This window comes from Vipera berus (assembly GCF_964194415.1).
Source record: "Vipera berus genome assembly, chromosome: 2".
Lineage (NCBI taxonomy): Eukaryota > Metazoa > Chordata > Lepidosauria > Squamata > Viperidae > Vipera > Vipera berus.
Window position 1 is genome coordinate 19,900,208 of NC_138203.1, and position 20,980 is coordinate 19,921,187.

A 20,980-nucleotide genomic window follows, 5' to 3' on the forward strand; every position below is an offset into this window, starting at 1 on the left:
ACATTATTGTTTTTTGTTCACTGGGTTTTTATCCAAGCCTATTTCCTACTATGGTAGGCAGACTAGTATGATTCCATTAATCTCTCCTCACGGTTTCTTTACGCAAAGGAACTAATGCTACCTTGCGAGGGTTTGTGCAAGTGGTACACTGCAATGAAATGAAATGTCGTCCAGTCCATTTGATGACAAACTCAGAGGAAATTTATTAGCATAATACACAAAACAAAAATCCTTTAGAAGCCAAGGAAAGGCAATTCTGTTTGTTTCCCTTTTAAGGCGATTGTTACTAGCTTTTAATTTATCCCACAGTTTAAATTGTAAGCCAAGACCACAAACACTTGGCATTTCAAGAAAGTTCTGCAGGAATAGTCAACATACGGAAATTTTAAAGAAAATGTTTTTGCTCATAACAAGCAAAGATGGAATACAATCAGGACTGAAAGTATCTGAAAGTATAATTCCAAACCAAGCATGCAATCTAATTGAATGGGTTCCATTCAATTGCATGGTTGGTTTGGAGTTTTACTACCAGATATAATTGTAGTACATATTTGAGGGAAAATGTGATTTAGAGCACTTCCCCATCATTTTGGAAAGGGTTTTCTTCTGATTAGGAACAAATCAGAGGTTTTCAGCTTTAATGTATGTTTTGGCTAAGTGAAGATAGCTTGGCTGCTAGAGATCAAACAAAAATGAAAAGCTAAATGATTGTAAAAGATGGTTTCCACATATCTGTAGGCCATAAAGGAAGAGAAGATGGAAGCAGGAAGATGAAAAGCCCATTTCTCAAGTAGTCACTCTATAACTGAAAAATATTTGCTGATGGAACAAAGCAAAGAAATCAGGACAGTAGAATGAGGTAGCAAAAAAAATATCTAAGGTTAAGAAGAATACTGTTTCACCAATAAAATTGGGTCACCAACCAAATGTTGTCCACCATGAATAGTTCAATCCCCAAGTCTCCCAAGAAAATCACCTAGGCAGAATTTACTCCAATCAGAAGCTGAAGCGTATCTTACAATGGTACTTGTGGAAGGATGTTCTACTTACTCAAAGAATTTATTGTGGTAGTTAGTGAATGATGAAATAATTATGGGTCTGGGGAGGCAGTGGCATGAATACTTTAGAAAATATACATACATACATACATACATACATACATACATACATACATACATACATGAGAGAACATTCTACTGTTTCCTACCATTGTTTGCATTTTTCCCCAGACTTTAAATTGCAATCAATTTTTGCCTAACTTGGCAAGGATGGATGCTTTGAGAGGATCTAGATATTTGGGGTTGGTGTGTATGTGATTTCAGTTTCTGAAATGATCATGTCACAATGGCCAATCCTCCAATAGGCAACATTAGAGATATGCTAGTTTATGAAGATTGTCCTTCATGACACAGTTCCATCTATATGATTAATTATTGAATGAATTGGGTTTTAAGATTGAATGGCAGATTCAGAATCCAATTGAAAACAGAAGCATGGAGGGATAAACCTTATTTCTTTGCCCCTTAATTTGCATTTCATCCACATTTGGAGCTCTATTCATGCAGTTCACTTACATATTGGGGAAAGGGTATCTTCCAGATTGGTCTGCAGTTCCCATGGGTTGCATCCAGCTTCCATAATTATGTTGCTCCAATTCAATCTTTGACAGGGGGGTCCCCAAGCCTAGAAATAAGGAAATGAATGGGAGTGGGAGGCCTCTAGAAAACAAAGTATTCCCACTCCCAGGGCCTCCTCAGTCCCTCAAATTACAAAAAACAGGCCAGAATATTTCAGTTTCAGCTTCAGACTAGCAGGTCCATGATTGTCTGCAGCTCTGAATCTATAGAAACTGTCCATCTTGCCTTATGGGATGAAGGAATAAATAAAGCATTCTTAGGAGATTCTTCATGGTATTTAAAATCTATATGGGGTGGCAGATACTCTTTTTTTACAACCAACACATTTCATTGCTTCTTCCTCTTGTGCATAAAGGCAAAGTTTTCTCTTTATATGTCTCTTCTTTAAAAACTCATTTTCCATTGTTACAATTTGTAGGAGATGAACAGGCTGAGCCCATGGGCAGGGTCAAACATGTCATCAGTTTGGAGTTGCTGTGCTTCCACTAGAAACTCAAGTCAGGCCCCATGAATTCTGTTGACCCCTATCTAGCACCAATTTGGTTTGCCCATTAGTAGATCAGATTCTTGTGTATCGCTTGCATGTAATAAACTTTCATGTCCTGAACTCATCTCCTGTAATTGGTACTTGTGCCTGACACATATTTTCTAACTTCCCATTCACCTTAAATTCTCTGGATCAAAGGCCTTGGAGTAAAATTATATATTTTTTCTCTTTCTCTCTTGGGTGGGACAATTTTAACCTGGGCACTGCACATACTTTAGAAAAAAAGTGTGTGTTTCATGGGTCAGATACCTATCCTCTTGGGACTGGATTCTGTTCTCTAGAACTGCCTCTCCAGAATCTAGGCAGGCATTGTTTTCTTTTTGGCATCTTCAGAAAGTTTCCTACCTGCCCACATGTTTCAAATATGTGTTGAATCTTTACAGTGAATATCTCGTTCTCTGGCTACCAGTTTTATTTTTTATCTTTTATGAAAGCCTTTGCTGAACAATTACAATAAATGTTAAAATAAATATACAAGTGAACTTTTGCTAGACCAGAAACAACAGTGAAGGCTAAGAACATGCCTGTTGCTTTCTCAAATGCCAAGTAGCATGTGCTTTTCTGGAAATGCAGTTCAAACAACTTGGCATCCTCCTGTCAACATTTGTTAAATTCCACTTTCCCTACTGGCAACCCATGACAATTCCTTAGATTGCTAAGTGATTTCTAGCTTCCAGCATCCTGCCCTTCCCTTGGTGACTCATCCAGATTGGAAGATTAATGTTTTTATAAGCAATCCAGAACATTTTAATTTGTTTGGGTTTTAACAGCTGGGGATAGGCAGACATTTCAGATTATTGCCTCTTTAATGGGTGTTAAGAAGCTTCAGGAGCATAACATTCCAAAATTTGGGTTTCCTTTGAAGGATTGCTAATGGCATCTTCGCTGTTTAATTGATAAAAAGACAAGCAGAGCATAAAAAAAACTTAAGCCACATATGCATTCTGGTAGGCACATGTCAAGGACACTCATTCCATCACCTTGCTATGAAGCATTTCAGGTTTGTTTGTTTTTTTAAAAAAATCAAGTAATCCTGGGATAATTTTTAATGGAGGAGGAAGCTTAGCACATTCCTCCCAACCACAGTTATAATAATAATAATAATAATAATAATAATAATAATAATAATAATAATAATAATAATAATAATAATAATAATAATAATAATAAAGTTGGAAGGGACCTTGGAGGTCATCTAGTCCAACCGCCTGCTCAGGCAGGAAACCCTATACCATTTTGGACAAATGGCTGTCCAGTCTCTTCTTAAAAACTTCCAGTGTTGGAGCATTCACAGCTTCTGGAGGCAGGTTGTTCCACTAGTTAATTGTTCTAACTGTCAGGAAGTTTCTCCTTAGTTCTAGGTTGCTTCTCTCCTTGATTAGTTTCCATCCATTGCTTCTTGTTTTGTCTTTGGGTGCTTTGGAGAATAGCTTGACTCCCTCTTCTTTGTGGCAGCCCCTGAGATATTGGAACACTGCTATCATGTCCCCCCTCACCCTCTCTTCATTAAGCTAGACATACCCAATTCCAGCAGCCTTTCCTTATAAGTTTTAGTCTCCAGTGCCCTAATCATCTTTGTTGCTGTTCTCTGTACTCTTTCTAGAGGCTCAACATCTTTTTTTACATTGTGGTGACCAAAACTGGATGCAGTATTTCAGGTGTGGCCTTATTAAGGTGTTGTAAAGTGGTATTGACACTTCATGTGAACTTGATTCTATCCCTCTGTTAATGCAGCCTAGCACTGTGTTGGCTTTTTTGGCAGCTGCAGCACAATGCTGGTTCATACTTAAGTGATTGTCCACTAGGACTCTGAGATCCCTCTCACAGTTACTACTATTGAGCAAGGTACCCTCTATACTGTACCTGTACATTTGGTTTTTCTTGCCTAAATGTAGAACCTTACTTTTTCCAACACTGAATTTCATTTTGTTAGATAGCACCCAGTGTTCAAGTCTGTCCAGATCCTCCTGTATCTTAAGCCTGTCTTCTGGAGTGTTGGCTATTCCTGCCAGCTTGGTGTCGTCTGCAAATTTGATGAGTTCACCATTTATCCCTTCGTCCAAATCATTGATGAGGATGTTGAAGAGCACTGGGCCCAGAACAGAGCCCTGAGGCACCCCACTACATACTTCCCTCCATGTAGATGCGGTTCCATTGAGGACCACACGCTGAGTACGGCCGGTAAGGCAGCTACGAATCTATCTGGTGGTGATTCTGTCTAACCCACATTTTTCTATCTTATCAAGTAGAAGGTTGTGATCTACTTTATCAAATGCCTTACTGAAGTCCAAGTAAATTATATCCACAGCATTCCTCTGACCCACTAATTTTGTCACTTGGTCAAAAATGCAATAAGATTTGTCTGGCATGATCTGTTTTTGAGAAACCCATGTTGGCTTTTAGTAATGACTTTGTTTGCCTCTAGGTGCTCGCTGATTTGTTGTTTGCTTATCTTTTCCAGAATCTTCCCAGGTATTGAGGTCAGGCTGATAGGTCTGTAATTTCCTGGATCCATTTTTTCCCCTTTTTTGAAGATGGGAACTACATCAGCTCTTTTCCAATCCTCTGGTAGTTCCCCAGTGCTCCAGGATCTTTGAAAAATAAATAAATAAAAATAGATTCCCCCACTAAACACATGATAATAAACATTAGAAAAGTTTCAATAGTATGGGAATCATGGGACAGACATGTCTATGGAGATTTTCAGTCATCCAGGTGCATTTTCAAGAGGCAAATGGACTTTCTTGTTTTTCTTTGAAGATGTTTCACTTGTCATCCAAGAAGGGACAATGGACGGACAGTTGACATATGCTTGGGATTTCAATATTTTTCCTATGTTTCTACCTATGAAGGAAAAGTCAATCTTCCCTTCTTTCAGCATGATAATTCCTGTGAGAAAAACATGTAAGTGGTTGATGTTCATTCTGTTGCTGTTACATTAGAGCAGAGGTCTTCAAACTCGGCCCTTTTATGACTCATGGACTTCAACTCCCAGAATTTCTCAGCCAGGCATGCTGGCTGAGGAATTCTGGGAGTTGAAGTCCATGAGTCATAAAAGGGCCGAGTTTGAAGACCCCTGCATTAGAGTCATCCCTGTTTGATCCTGAAGCTGAACATGTACATAGCTACTTCTTCTGTTCTTTTAGCAAGGACATTCATTTGACCCTTTCTTTGTTTTTAAAACATTCTGAACTCTTCAACCTTTAGAAGACTTTCCCAAACTACATTACATTTTATTTTCTAGACATACCTCCAGCATAACATTCTATATTCTGTAGGATTTATCAAAAAAACACCATTGGGCTATTTATTTGTCAGATCCCTGATTTTGGTCAGGCATAGATTTCAGACAAAACCACAATGTCAGATAATTTTATTGTAATGAAACAACAATTTCACAGCAATTACATGAACCTTTTTGGGAAATACCATCCTATGCATGTGGCTGACCACAGTTGTACATTGGCAGAACCAGGGCTTTTTTTCTCATTGAACGCTCAGAACGGAGTTCCGGCACCTTTTTTGGATGGAACCTTGTAGGGTAGGCAAGGCGGGTTGTATGACACATGTGAGTCCCGGCACCTTTTTCTTTTACAAAAAAAGCACTGGGCAGAACTATATAAAATTATCTTGAGTGCTGGATAATATATTGAATAATATATTCACTTCATATAAAGTTAATGAATTAGTGGAATTTTAAGTAACAGATGAGAAAAGTAAAGAACTTATATATCTCCGGGGGCAAAGAATGAGAAGGCTATGGAGTTTTATTTATTTATGGAAAAAACTGTTTATTTATTTATTGAGAAAAATGATTTGAGGAGAATGGCACTGATTAATCAGCATAGCAACCAAGTGTGCATATCCTGAGACAGTTTGCATGTCACAAATTGTGCTATTGTTCTTGAACAATGGCCAGATTATTTTCAAATATCTATACTGAGAAAACAAGTATGTGCCTGAAGACCAAATGGACGTCTGACAAGAAGGTGAAGAGAAATTAAAATCAGAAAAATAAAAGGTAGTTTCCAAGCTATACATAAGAAACATTTTGCCAGAGTGTAAAGATGAAGGTGATAGAGAAAAATTCACTAAACCTATTTTATTGCCATCACGCATTTCTAAGCCTTGTAATTCTTCTGGACTGCTCAAGAAACTCATTCAAACTGAAACAGTATCTCGAACTATCTCAGAATAACCCTTAGTGAACATTTCTAATACATTCATAGAGGCCTTCCAGTGTCCTTCTTCATCAGTAACCAAGACAGATGAGCTCTGTTATTATTGGTGATAGGTCAAGTCCCTTCCGGCTTTTGAAGATGGCGGACGTGTCAGGCTGAGCTCCGTGAGCTCCGGCTATGGGGGCGTCCTTTTGGAGTCCCTCAGGGGGTCTTTTTAGGCCCGCTGAGTAGGGGATGTGGATTTTGATCCACGAAATGAATTACGAGGCAAATGAGGTGGCAGTTCGGCTGTTGGCCTGTTCCATCTGCGCGTCGCTTTTCCCTCGCCTGTTTGTCTCCCGCGGCGTTGCTGGGTTCGGCTTTTTCGGCTAGCCGGTCCCTGCTGCCCTGGTGTCTCCGGACCTCTCCTAGGAGGCTGCGGTCGGCAGCGGGGGCGTTTACATCTGTCCTGGGCTGCCTGGGCTGTCGGGTCGGCGCTGCTGCTTCGGACGACTTTCGGCCGTTTTCGGCGGTGTTCTCGGCGTCCCTGGAGCTCGCGGCGTCTTCAGAGCCCCAGCTGATCGGCGCTTCCGTGAGAGGGGAGGAGAGCCTGTATGAGAAGCTCGCAGATTATTCTGGCGGCGGCGGCAGCAGCAGCAGTGGCAATGGCGGCGGCGGCGGTGGAGACATTTTATTGTTGGACCTGCTTGTGCCGTTTGTTGGCGGCTGCGGCGTCTTCGGGCCGTTTGGCGGCGGAGAAGACAGCTGCTTGTTATTTTACTGATAGGGCTGCCCTTTGTGCGGGTTCTGAGTTATTGCTGACGATGGAAGTGGCGATGGCGGCGGCGTCCTCGGGCTGCTTTGGGCGGTGGAGAGGACGACCATGGCGACAGCGATTCGTTGGTTTTTGGCTGCTTGAGATGATGGCAGCAGCAACGACTTTTGTGACAACGATGGCGATACAACGGACTGCCAACTTACTTATTCACTTATTTATTATCTTATTTATTAACTTTCCATTTGCCTCCTTCTTTCCCCTTTGGACTGGGACGGACCTGGGTACAGGCCACAGTGGGAGAGTGGCCTGTTTTACATCGGCAGCCCCATAGAGGTGGGAGCTCTGTGGGTGCTGCCCCACCCAGGGTGGGCATTTTGGACCATCCCCGGAGGCAGACTCGCGTCCCGTTGTGAGAGGACGGGTTGTGGTATGCCTCTGGGAGCATCCAATCAAGTGGCAGTGGTTGGTGGATGGCCCAAATGTCCCACTCCTTTCCTTTGATCCTCCTGTTGGTTTCAATCATTGGACTTCCCTCTCTGGACTTGCTGACTGGATGCATCAATATTCCGACACGGACTTGCTCGCCCTCAGGGGTGCCCCCCTCTCCTGGGTGCGTCCCGCCTTCTTTTCTTTCCCTAATCTCGATGAGGGGCCCAATTGTTGGGACCCTGAGAGATGGCCGGGAAAGGCCAGGGGCTCTCGATATAAACCTAATAAGAGGCCCCTGGTTAATTTTTTAGCTAAATTTTTTAGGGGGTTGGGGAGGGGGGTGGGGGGTAGTGGTTGTCTGGCGGTGGGGGGTAGCCAAACAACTTTGTTGCAGGCCAGGCCTGGGTCTGACGGCGTTCGGGGGGAGCGGGTTGTGGTTACATCTGGGGCTCTTGAGCGGGTCGTGGGACTACCAATTCCCACGACGGGGAAAGGCAGCAGGCGGATAGACAGGGGGCCATATCGTTACCGGGAGGGCCGTCTCCGCTGTCTTCAAGCGGTGAGGCGCTCCGACCCTCTGGTTCTTCCCCGAGGTCCCGGGAGCGGGGATGTGCAGCCTCCTGAGCTCCGGCTGGTGTACCTGAATGCCAGGTCCGTGGTTAATAAAGCTCCCCTCGTTAGGGATTTAGTTGAGGGTGAGCATGCGGACCTGGCTTGCATCACGGAGACTTGGTTGGGCCCAGAGGGTGGGGTCCCTTTGGTTGACCTCTGCCCACCAGGTTTCCGGGTGCTACACCGGCCACGAGCTCAAGGTAGGGGTGGGGGAGTGGCGGTTACCATTAGGGAGACCTTATGTCCGCGGGAGGCCACCGTTTCTCAGATAGTCGGGTGTGAGTCTCTCTTCATGAGATTTGGTCCTGGGGCGCAGTTGGGCTTGCTGCTGGTGTACATTTCGCCTAGTTTCACTGCGGCAGCCCTGCCCGAGCTGCTCGATATCCTCTCGGGTTTGGTGGTTGAGTTTCCCAAACTTATAGTTTTGGGAGACTTCAATCTACCATCCCTGGGAGGTTCATCTGAGCTAGCTCGGGAGTTCATGGCTTCCATGGCGGCCATGGACCTGACGCAAGTAATTTCAGAGCCAACTCATGAGGGAGGCCACACCCTTGACCTGATTTTTTTATCTAGACGGTGGTTGGATGATCTAGGTGGGGGCTCTCCATTTATTATGCCCCTGTCATGGACCGATCATCATCTCCTGTGGCTGGTCTTCCGCTTTGCCACCCCCCGCCGTGGGGGTACGGAGCCAATTAGATGGTACCGCCCCAGACGCTTAATGGATCCTGATAGATTCCAAGCGGCGCTGGGGTCCCCACCTGCCTCCACTGCTCACAGCTCGGCTGATGCCTTAGTGGAAGCCTGGGGAAGGGTAGCCACTGAGGCACTTGACCGGGTTGTACCCTTGCGGCCCCTGACCCGGCGCAGATCCCAGCGAGCTCCATGGTTTTCCGCGGAGCTCCGGGAGATGAAGCGCCGGAAACGGGGCCTAGAGAGCTGCTGGAGGTCTAGCCGATCCGAACCCGACCGGTTGCGGTTAAGAACCTATATTAGGTCTTATCTCGCAGCGATGAGGGTGGCGAGGTGTAATTACTTCTCCACCCTCATCGCGTCCGCAGATAATCGCCCGGCCGCCTTGTTTAGGGTGACTCGCTCACTTCTCAATCAGGAGGTGAGGGAGGATCCCTTGCAAGGTCGTGCCGAGGAATTTAGTCATCATCTGTCGGATAAAATCGCTCGGATTCGGACCGGTTTGGACTCCAGCTGGGCAGAGTCAGGCGATCAGGACACGGGCGGTCTTGTCAATGTTATCTGGGAAGAGTTTGATTCTGTGACCCCTGATGAAGTGGACAGGATTATGGGGAGGCTGAGCTCCTCCACATGTTTGTTGGACCCGTGCCCTTCCTGGCTGGTTTATGCAGCTAGGGAGAGGACACGAGGCTGGCTCCAGGCGGTTATATCTGCTTCTTTGAGTGAGGGTTATTTCCCCACCGTCTTGAAGGAGGCGGTGGTGAGACCTCTCCTCAAGAAGCCTGCCCTGGACCCAGCCGTTTTGAACAACTTTCGTCCAGTCTCCAACCTTCGCTTTCTTGCGAAGGTTGTTGAGAGTGTGGTGGCGCATCAGCTCCCTCTGGTCCTGGATGAAGCGGATTATCTGGACCCCTACCAATCGGGTTTCAGGCCCGGGTACAGCACGGAGACGGCATTGGTCGCTCTGGTGAATGATCTCTGGAGGGCGCGGGATAGGGGACATTCCTCTGTCCTAGTCCTATTAGACCTCTCAGCGGCTTTCGATACCATCGACCATGGTATCTTGCTGCGGCGTCTCAGGGGATTGGGAGTGGGAGGCACAGTTCTTCAGTGGTTCTCCTCCTATCTCCTGGGACGCTCGGAGTCGGTGTTGGCAGGGGGGCAGAGATCGGCCCCTAGGTCTCTCGTTTGTGGAGTTCCTCAGGGGTCGGTTCTCTCGCCTCTCCTGTTCAACATCTATATGAAACCGCTGGGTGAGATCATTCGTGGTTTTGGAGTTGGGTATCATCAGTATGCCGATGATACCCAACTTTTCTTTTCGACCCCAAACCACCCCAGTGATGCCCTCGCCGTGATGTCCCGTTGCCTGGAGGCGGTTCGGGTCTGGATGGGGAGGAACAGACTTCAGCTCAACCCTGACAAGACTGAGTGGCTGTGCATTCCGGCATCCCGGGACATTCCAAATGTTCCATCTCTTTCTATGGGGGGTGAGCTCTTACCCCCCGTGGATAGGGCTCGCAACTTGGGAGTCCTTCTAGATTCACGGCTTACTTTGGAAGAGCATATAGTGGCCGTGACTAGGGGGGCTTTCGCCCAGGTTCGCCTGGTGCGCCAGTTGCGGCCCTATCTGAACCGGGATGCCCTGTGTACAGTCACTCATGCGCTCGTGACCTCTCGCCTTGACTACTGTAATGCTCTCTACATGGGGCTTCCCTTGAAGACCACTCGGAGGCTCCAACTGGTACAGAATGCGGCCGCGAGAGTTGTCTTGGGAGTTTCCCGGTACTCCCATGTTACACCTTTGCTCCGCGAGCTGCATTGGTTACCAGTTGTCTTTCGGGTGAGGTTCAAGGTGTTGGTCACGATCTTTAAGGCCCTACATGGCATGGGTCCGGGTTACCTCAGGGACCACCTGCTGCCGGCATCGACTCCCCTCCGCCCTGTGCGTTCCCACAGAGAGGGCCTCCTCAGGGTGCCGCCAGTCAGGGAATGTCGACTGGTGGCCCCCAGGGGGAGGGCCTTCTCTGTGGGGGCTCCGGCTTTATGGAATCAATTGCCGGTGGAGCTCCGGATGGCACCAGACCTTCGAACTTTCCGTCGGGGCCTGAAGACCCATCTGTTCGAATTAGCTGGTCTGGCCTGATGGGGGATTATGGGCTTTTAATTGTTTTTAATCTGTACTTCTGTTTTAATTGGGCATGGATTTAATTCTTTTTAATTTTTGTATAGTGTTTCTTATGTATGCCCTGTGAACCGCCCTGAGTCCCACCAAGGAGAAGGGCGGTATATAAATCAAATAAACTATAACTATAAACTATAACTAAGTGTTTCCTTGGGCACTAAGGGCTGCTTGATGACACAATGGGACAATTTGCTGCAGCCAACTCACCACAGCCAACTCACCATGGCCAATTCACCAGTCAACCTACCGTGGCCAACTTGCCAGGGGACAATTCACCATGGCTAACTCACCACAGGACAACTCACTGCGGGACAATTCAACAATGCAAGTTAATTATTTAAAATAATTTAAAAATTATGTTAATTTTTGTCATTCGTATTTTATTTTGTCTTTCCTTTTGCATCCTTTTTTAATGATTCTCTCACACCATTTCTTCAATATTAGTGTAACTCTTGTCCTGCAGCAAATTGTCCCATGGTGAGTTGGTCGTGGCAAGTTATCCCACAGCAAGTTGGCTGCAGTGAGTTGGCCACAGTAAGTTGGCCGTGGCGAGTTGGCTGTGCCAAGTGGACCACACTGAAGTTGGCTCAAGTTCTGAGAATGAACCACTTCTTTGTCCTTTAGGACTAACTAACACAACTCCCCCAAATTTAAATAAAATTGTAATGAATTACAATTACAGTTAATGCATTGATGTGCTTCCTTTATAGAATTTGTTCATGTAGGATTTTATTAATGTATCTCTTGATTCTTCTCAAAAAGTATAATAAAGATGGAAGAAGAATCCTAACCCTAATCCTGGTATACTGAGTTACAGAGGTGGAGAAGAAAGAAAAGGAAGGAGAGAGAGAGATGGAGACAGAGAGAGAGAGAGAGAGAGAGAGAGAGAGAGAGAGAGAGAGAGAGAGAGAGAGAGAGAGAGGGAGGGAGGGAGGGAGGGAGGGAGGGAGGGAGGGAGGGAGGGAGAGAGAGAGAGAGAGAGAGAGAAAGAGAGAGAGAGAGAGAGAGAGAGAGAGAGAGAGAGAGAGAGAGAGAGAGAGAGAGAAAATGATTTGGCAGACACACATCTTGAGGCCCTAGGGATACAAGTGCCACCCCCAACAAAGTCTGTGGTAGAAAGGCAAAACTATTAAATATACTGTATACGAAGTAGGCATGTGAATGTTACATACTGTATATGAACTTCCACCTTCCAACTGAACGCTATTTTTACATTTTCTCCTACTTTTTAAACTATCATACTTGATTAATTGTTTTAAAGAAAATATTTTATCTTGCATAAATCTCCAGTCCTAGGTTATCCATTTTCTTTTATTGTATTGATGAGAAAATCATGCTTTTTAAATGCTGCTATGACCAACGTAGAAATTCAAGAGACATGATTTTTTTCCTCTGAGCAAAAGAAAACATCATAAACTTTATGTCATGTTAAGACAGCATGGTAGTGGAATGAGTAATATGAGTGTTATATAAACTGTATAACCTATGTTTAAATATTTTGATTTACACTATATTTAGACATGGCACATAGCCAAGAAAGCTTGCTGCTATTGTTATTCTAAAAAATACAATAGAGATCAGATAACTCCTTGGATCTAAGCAAAAAAGCATAATTGAAAAACTCTTAACTGTTGTTTTTTTAACATAAACATCACATCACATCTTGTCTTATTAAGTTTTCTGGAAATCTGCAAAGAAGTCATTTATTTCAGCTTTTTGGCTAAAATCAAGTGTATTATCCAAGTGAAGTAATCTAGAAAGGGGTGGGTTTTTTGCCCACAGGAGAGAATAAAACCCTTCTAAAATTGTAACTAAATCTGTAATTCATTTTTAGACTGCTCCTCTACTGCTCCTGATCATACAGAATCTGATCTACTGATCTCTGAGGATAGTGAGAGCTTATGGAATTAGAATCTCTCCTTCCTCCTGCTAAATATATTGTTGTCAACAGGAAAAAGGAGAATAAATTGAATTTGATGAAGTGAACAAATCCAGAGTTGGGTCAGTTCATTCAAGGAAGTGGCTGAAATTCCACTGATTGCAGTAAGTCTCTTAAATGACAGAGTTTTTTTTTCTTCTGGACTGCAGCTTGGATGTTAACTAAAAACACATGCTTTGGGGCTAATTTTTTTAATTGGTCTGTCAATCAAATGGCACAATCTCTTTATTCAGTTCTGGTAGTGACATGTACGTAAAATCATATTATATATCATCTTATTAATATTTTCAGAAATCTGTATTTATAAACAAGCTACAGCAGCAATTTGTGACAAATGAAGATACCAACATGATATTGTCATTATAATTATTTTAGACAGTAACACAATCTGTAGCTATATGTGGCTAGCTTATAGTATTTCTAAGTATGCAGACATGTGTCTGACTACAGAAGATTTACAGTTCTCTCCTGCAACCTGTAACAACCATCCCAAAATTAAAGGACCCAAACACTTTCTGTCTTAGAACTTTTTGTTTGTGTGATGCATCACAACTCCTTCCCCCATTGAAGTGTACTACACTGGAAATTGCAGAACTGGCTTTCTAAGTTAGAAAATAATGAAAGAGATGTTTCTATTCAGTGTACTTTCAAAGTTTCACCATGTTATTTGAATATTTTTTTAATGTTTATGTCTGCCTTCACCCACAGAAGTAAATAATGTTAGTAATTGGTTGATTGACTCTTGCATAAATAAAAAAATAGCTTCTGTGAGATCATTCCTTCCACTGAAGGGTAGAATCATGAAAATTAATAAAAATAAATTCAAATAGCATTAAGGAGAAAGAGACTGTTTTTTGCAGTATGCATGTTTCTTTAACATATGCAAAATAATAGAATATGTGTCAGTAATGGAATACAGAAAAAACACAGATTATAACCAGATATGTCAAAATAGTGTTTTTCATTGGTTGGTTTTTAGCTTGAAACTTTCCCAGGCTATCACCTTTTGCATTGTTTTTCCCCCCCTGAAATTTGATGACTGCCAAAATATGTTCTCCTTTAAAATTTGGCTCCTGTCAAAATGCTACTTCAACCATTTAAATTCATATAAACACAATAAACTAGTTTCTTCCCCCTAGTCATTCAACAGCCAAAGTCCCACCAAACCATTATTATGGAATTTTAAGAAGATCTGAAAACTACCTTTTAACTGAACATGCTATGTTTTATGTTTTCAATATGGGAATTAAAAATATTTTTGAAATAATGCTAAAAGTATGGGGATTCTGTGGGCCCTGCAGGAAATTCCATAAAATATCCAGTCTATATCATCGCAGCATACAGCAGTAATTGAATGAGTTCCAGTCTGAACATCTCCAGATGTTCCATAGAATATCATAAATGAAAAAGGTAGGACATTCTGTACAAAGTAACAGATTCTTATTTATATTTAGCTTTTATTTGTGTAGTAACTAGTATTTTCTTGGACCTTTAGTTGTTACGAGGAACAACTGGAACTGCCTGGAATTTCTTTATTAAGTTGGGGAGGTGACAGAATCCACATGCCTCACAAAACCACTGTAATTAAGGGCAGATTGACACTTTCTCTTTAGACCATCATCAGTATGGGCTGCCCAGCATTGAGACCAGCAATAAATGAATGATCTTCCCATTCTCAGCTCATCACAAATGTAACTCTGCCTATGCGTTGAGGTCTTACTTCAAAAGTGTTGTTTTTCATCCTAACTTTCTTAAATTCTGATGTTCTAAAACATGACTTTATGAGCTAGTGACAGCCTCATCTCTGATAAGTTTCTCTGCTTGTTATGCAACCTCCCTTCTAGCAGCTGGTTACTGCGCTATCCAACCACCATTTTTAAAGTACCTTACAATTGATCCAACAGGGCATGTTAAATCAATGAAGTCAACTTGTCACCCTAGATGAGTTCAAATCATCATGACCAGATGGATTCCACCCCAAGGTTCTGAAGGAACCCAAATGCACTGATATATAATAGGTCAGAGGTCCCCAACCTTTTGGGCACCAAGGACCGGTTCCATGGAGAAAGGTTTTTCCATGGACCGGAGAGTGTGGTTTTGTGTGCTGCCTGCATCCCATGGATGGGGCTTTCCTTATTTGTGCAGATTGATTGCTGGCATGCCATGGCCCAGTACCAGTCCATGGACCAGGGGCTGTGGACCCCTGGTATAGGTGGTACCTTGCTCAATAGTAGTAACTGTAAGAGGGATCTCAGACTCCTAGTGGACAATAACTAAATATGAGCCAGCAGTGTGCTGCAGCTGCCAAAAAAGCCAACACAGTGCTAGGCTGCATTAACAGAGGGATAGAATCAAGTTCACATGAAGTGTTAATACCACTTTACAACACCTTAATAAGGCCACACTTGGAATATTGCATCCAGTTTTGCTCTCCACGATGTAAAAAAGATGTTGAGCCTCTAGAAAGAGTACAGAGAAGAGCAAGAAAGATGATTAGGGCACTGGAGGGTAAAACATGTAAGGAAGGGTTGCTGGAATTGGGTATGTCTAGTTTAATGAAGAGAAGGACGAGAGGTGACATGATAGCAGTGTTCCAATATCTCAGGGGCTGCCACAAAGAAGAGGGAGTCAAGCTATTCTCCAAAGCACCTGAAGGCAAGAGAAGAAGCAATGGATGGAAACTAACCAAAGAGAGAAGCAACCTATAATTAAGGAGAAATTTCCTGACAGAACAATTAACCAGTGGAACAACCTGCCTCCAGAAGCAGTCAATGCCCCTATACTGGAAGTTTTTAAGAAGAGACTGGACAGCCATTTGTCTGAAATAGTTACAGGGTTTCCTGCCTGAGCAGGGGATTGGACTAGATGACCTCCAAGGTCCCTTCCAACATCATCATCATCATCATCATCATCATCAAAATAACACCGACATGTTAAATTTTCCTCAGTTGTGTTTTTCCACCCACTGGAGTCTTTTATCACCTCATTCAACTGTTACATCTCCCATGGAGCACGCTCCCTTTGTTTTCCTATTCTCAAAATACTCCAAAGCTTTCCTTCCCTTCCTCTAAAGTGCAACATTGGCACTTTAGTTTCAGCAAATGCTGCTTTGTTTCTATGAAGCTGAATGCAGTTCTTGCTACAAGGCTTCCATGGAGCTATCATGAAATGCAGGGATGAAGGAATAAGCTGTTCTCTTTGCTTCAATTCCCTTTTAATTCCCTTTTTTTCTCCTGCAAGTTACATAACATAGTTGCACGCAGAAGATGCCAACTTGCAGGTCATATACTCTGTATGGAGAATAATCGAATTCTCAAAATGGCAATGAGATGGATCCCCCCTGATGCCGAATGACTAAGAGCATGCCCTGAAAAACATGGCAAAGAATGTCCATAGATGACTTAAAGACTTTTAAAATGACATGGGAAGATGTTGATGTACTCAACCAAAACCAAAAATTCTGAAGATCTCTTGATGCCTGATATGCCACATAGCACAGGAGGATCTCATGCTAATTTGCTTTAATCAAATTAGCATCAATGAAATAATAATAATACAATAAATGGAGAAAAAAAACCCAAAGGATTAGTCCCAAAAGAAAAAGATGTGAAGAGATTCATGTGTGTGAACATCTGGAAAAGCAAAGGAAAGATATAGAGACTAGTGAAGGGAGAGCAATTCCTAAAAAGAAAGATCAGGCACTGGTAGACTGATCAATATTTGTGCCAGCTAGGGAGATTCACCTTCCTTGAACACATAGGAAACACAAGTTGCAGAGGAACAAACAGTTAGATCCTGTGGTTTTAATCTTATAGTCACAGACTGTGCACCAACTCAGCCTCATCACCAAATCACTGCATTCTGGACTGAAATGCTTAAATTCAGCTTTAGAAACAAGTGGGAGCAGCATAGGAGAAAAGTAACTCTGGCTACAATGCAGATTTGTCCTAAAATCAAAGAGGCTGCTCAAATGGAGAATTTATTTATTTATTTATTTAAATTTAGATGCCGCCCTTCTCCCTAAGGACTCAGGGCAGCGCACAACAATAAAAAATAAAAACATAAAATAGAAAATATAAAAAAGAATTAAACAATAAATACAATAATTATATTACAATTTAAAAACCAGTAAAAAGCTAATTAAAACTGTAGTCAGTCCAGGCCCGCTTGTTGGAACAACCACGTCTTCAGGTCACGGCAGAAGGACCGAAGGTCAGGGGTCGTCCACAGCTCCAGGGGCAATTCATTCCAGAGGGTCGGCACACCCACAGAGAAGGCTCTCCCCCTGGGGGTCGCCAGCCGGCATTGCCTGGCCGATGGCACCCTGAGGATGCCGACTCTGTGGGAGTGAACCGGGCGATGGGAGGTTGACAATGGCAACAAGTGATCTCGCAAGTACCCCAGGCCTAAGCCATGTAGGGCTTTAAAGGTTATAACCAGCACTTTGAATCGCACCTGGAGGGCAACCGGAAGCCAATGCCGCTCGCGCAGGAGTGGTGTAACATGGGAGTACCGAGATACTCTCATAAGCACCCGTGCGGCTGCATTCTGCACCAGTTGAAGCCTCCGGGTGCTCTTCAAGGGCAGCCCCATGTAAAGAGCATTGCAGTAATCCAAATGAGAAGTGACAAGGGCGTGGGTAACCATGCATAGGGCATCTAAGTCCAAAAAGGGGTGCAACTGGCGCACTAGGCGAACCTGTGCAAAGGGCCCCCTGGTCATGGCCGTTAGATGATCATCCAAGTTGAGCCATGAATCCAGGAGGACACCCAAGTTGTGAACCCTTTCTGAGGGGGGCAATACCTTCCCCCCATCAAAAGAGAAGGAACTTGTTGGACAGTACGAGATGCCGATATCCACAGCCACTCGGTCTTGGAGGGGTTGAGCCTGAGCCTGTTCCTTCCCATCTAGACCCGCACTGCCTCCAGGCACCAGGACATCATGTCAAGGGCATCACTGGGTTGGCTCGGGGTGGAGATGAACAACTGGGTATCATCGGCATATTGGTGATACCTCACCCCAAAGCCACGGATGATCTCACCCAGCGGCTTCATGTAGATGTTAAACAGGAGGGGGGAGAGAACCAACCCCTGAGGCACCCCACGTGAGGGGCCTCGGGGTAGATCTCTGTCCCCCTGCCAATACAAACTGCGAACAGCCCGAGAGGTAGGAGGAGAACCACCATAAAACTGTGCCTCCCACTCCCAACCCCTCAGGCCGTCGCAACAGGATACCATGGTTGATGGTATCAAAAGCCACTGAGAGGTCAAGTGTTCTGTACCAGCCTGCTACCGGCCCTGCAGAAAAGGCAGGGACAACCCCTTTTACAAGAAGGCAAGAGGCTGGAATTAAGCCTGCCAAATTTATTAATACAAAAGAAACGGAACAAGACACGAACCAAGAAACAGGAGCTTTTCAAGCGGTTGCCTTCAGCAAACCAGCCCTCCCACGCATTCCCCTTTTATACAGTTCAGGGCGTGGCTTCTCTCTGCCTCCTTCCGAGGTGCCCCATTGCCTTCCTCTGTTTACTCCTGATTGACTGCCTCCTGCGTCGGGCGTCCTTGAACAGGGCCAGCTGTGGGTCATCTTCATCCCCGCTGTCAGGCTCACACAGCTGGGTCTCCATCATGACCAGGTGGGAGGGGCCTGGCTGAGGGCTCTCATCAGCAAGATCTTCAACCCCCTCAGCAAGCTCTTTAACACCCCCCTCCTCCTCTGAGTCGTCCGACCCAACTGCCGAACTCACAGGCTGACCCTGAATCACAACATCAAGTAGGACCAGGACAGAGGAACAGCCCCTGTCCCAGGCCCGCCAGAGATTATCCACCAGTGCGACCAATGCTGTTTCCATGCTGTAGCTGGGTCTGAAATCAGACTGGTACATGATAAAAATGAGAAGTCACAATAAAGCTAAAATCTACATGCTTAGATAGTTTTGAGCACCAGATATAACTCAGGACTGTGTCAGTAACCAGGTATTCTGTTTAGTCCTCTGATAGAAGGCAATTATTCAGTCCAAGTCCATAGTCATTTGGGAAGTACAAATTAAGCTAGGATTTATTTTGAAATGCAGATTGAATAAAATGTTTTCCAATCCCTATTTTCTAAAATTTATAGAAATTTTACTTGACTAGAAACAAAGAGGGAGGCAATTTGGGCCAAACTGTTATTTCTTCTGCCACATGTACAGCTTCTCAATCCACTCTTTCTAGAACATGGAGCTACTTTAGAAATCTCCTCTGCTACTTTGATTCATGGAAACTAAATGTAAAAAGCCTCCTGTGAATGGAAGGATAAAGTTGGTTGTAACTCAATGATTATATCTGAAAACATTTATGGCATGTTTGGATGAGAAGAAATTATGAAGACAGAAAAACAGAATGAAGGGTTCTCTTTGGATGCCTATGCTCAAGCAGGTAATAAATTACAATTAGTCACAGAACTTTTTACATTTAGATACCCATTCTGAGAAGGTTGTTGGATTCAGTGACCCAAATGGGCTCTTCTAGCTCAATGGTTTTACCCTGAAAATGGTACTTTTCATCAGTGATAATTTTTTGTCTAAATTCTATATAGTTAAGTTGAGGAACCCAGTGGAAGTTAGCACTGAAGTTTACAAGGTTAATGTTAAGTCGTGGGCTGTTGGGTGCAGGAATGACGACACGAGGCTGAGTACAGGATAACTCATACTTTTATTCTTGCTGGAACTGTACTGAAACTTAGGCTGCAACCAGCCACAATATATAGTCTAGCCCCTAGGCGGCAGCCAATGGGTTTGAACCCACTCTTGCCACCTGGGGCTAGCCAATTGCAGGACCGGAGATGGCCAGTCTGGGTTGCTGGAGAGCCGTTGGCTGCTCCAGCAACGCACGTGGTGTATTACCACAAGCCCAGTACATAACAGTTAATATCATCTGCGCTTTTGAATAGTGGCGTACTCTATGTCTATATTTAGCTCCTGTCTGAGTATCCTACATTTAAAGTCTTCCAGGTTGCTGTTTGAAATCCTTGGAATGACTCACATTCACTCAAAACCAGGCTGTGCTTAAGTTTCCAATGTTTTTTTACTAGACACAGATTCCAAACAATCCAACCTGAAGGAATGGCCAGATTTGTTCCCAGAACTATTCTCCAACCTCACTCCATGATAAACAGACTTGACATGATTCTTTAGGCAGGGGATATCATGTAAACTGCAGTACTCATGAAAGCAGGGTGAGTATTAATATTTACATACCCAGTGGACACTCAACACAATTGCCATGTACTGTATTTTCATGAGTTCTGTTCTTTTTAAAAATTGTCAGAGGGAACAGTGAACAATATCCACCCCTCATTACTCCTGTCAAATATGGGTGGAGACATAAGAATCAGACTTCCACATAATATCCAACGGCATTGCTGGAGGACCTTTATAAAAAATTAAAATTAATTTTTTATAAAGGTCCTCCAGCAATGCCGTTGGATATTATGTGGAAGTATACAGTTTTAAATTTGAACTGCCATAGTTATGAAAATGGACTAAAGTTCCTTCTCTTAAACATTTAAGACAACTTTGAAGATTCTGCATTCTATCTGAGGACAGAATACCTGGGAGGACAATTCCTGCCGAAATGAGAGAACATCTTACATCAGTGGGAAAAGAGTTATTCTAAAGATTTAATTATATTTTCCTGACATTCTCTCAAGCTTGGCATTGTATATCAGAGTATACATCTAGTGCCAACCTCTTATGATGATTCTTCTTTGTCTTATGCAAAAAACAGATATTTCATTTCAAACTTCATGCACAATTGGCTTCTTTGATTTGGCAATGCATGCTCCATTAAAAAGAAAGGGAAAGAAAAGAAAATCTGCAAATTTGATGAGTTCCCCTTCATTTCCCTCACCTAAGTCATTGATGAAGATATTGAAGAATACTGCGCCTGGGATGGAACCTTGTGGTACCCCACTGCTTACTTCTCTCCATGTGGATATAGTGCCTTTGAGGACTACTCGTTGAG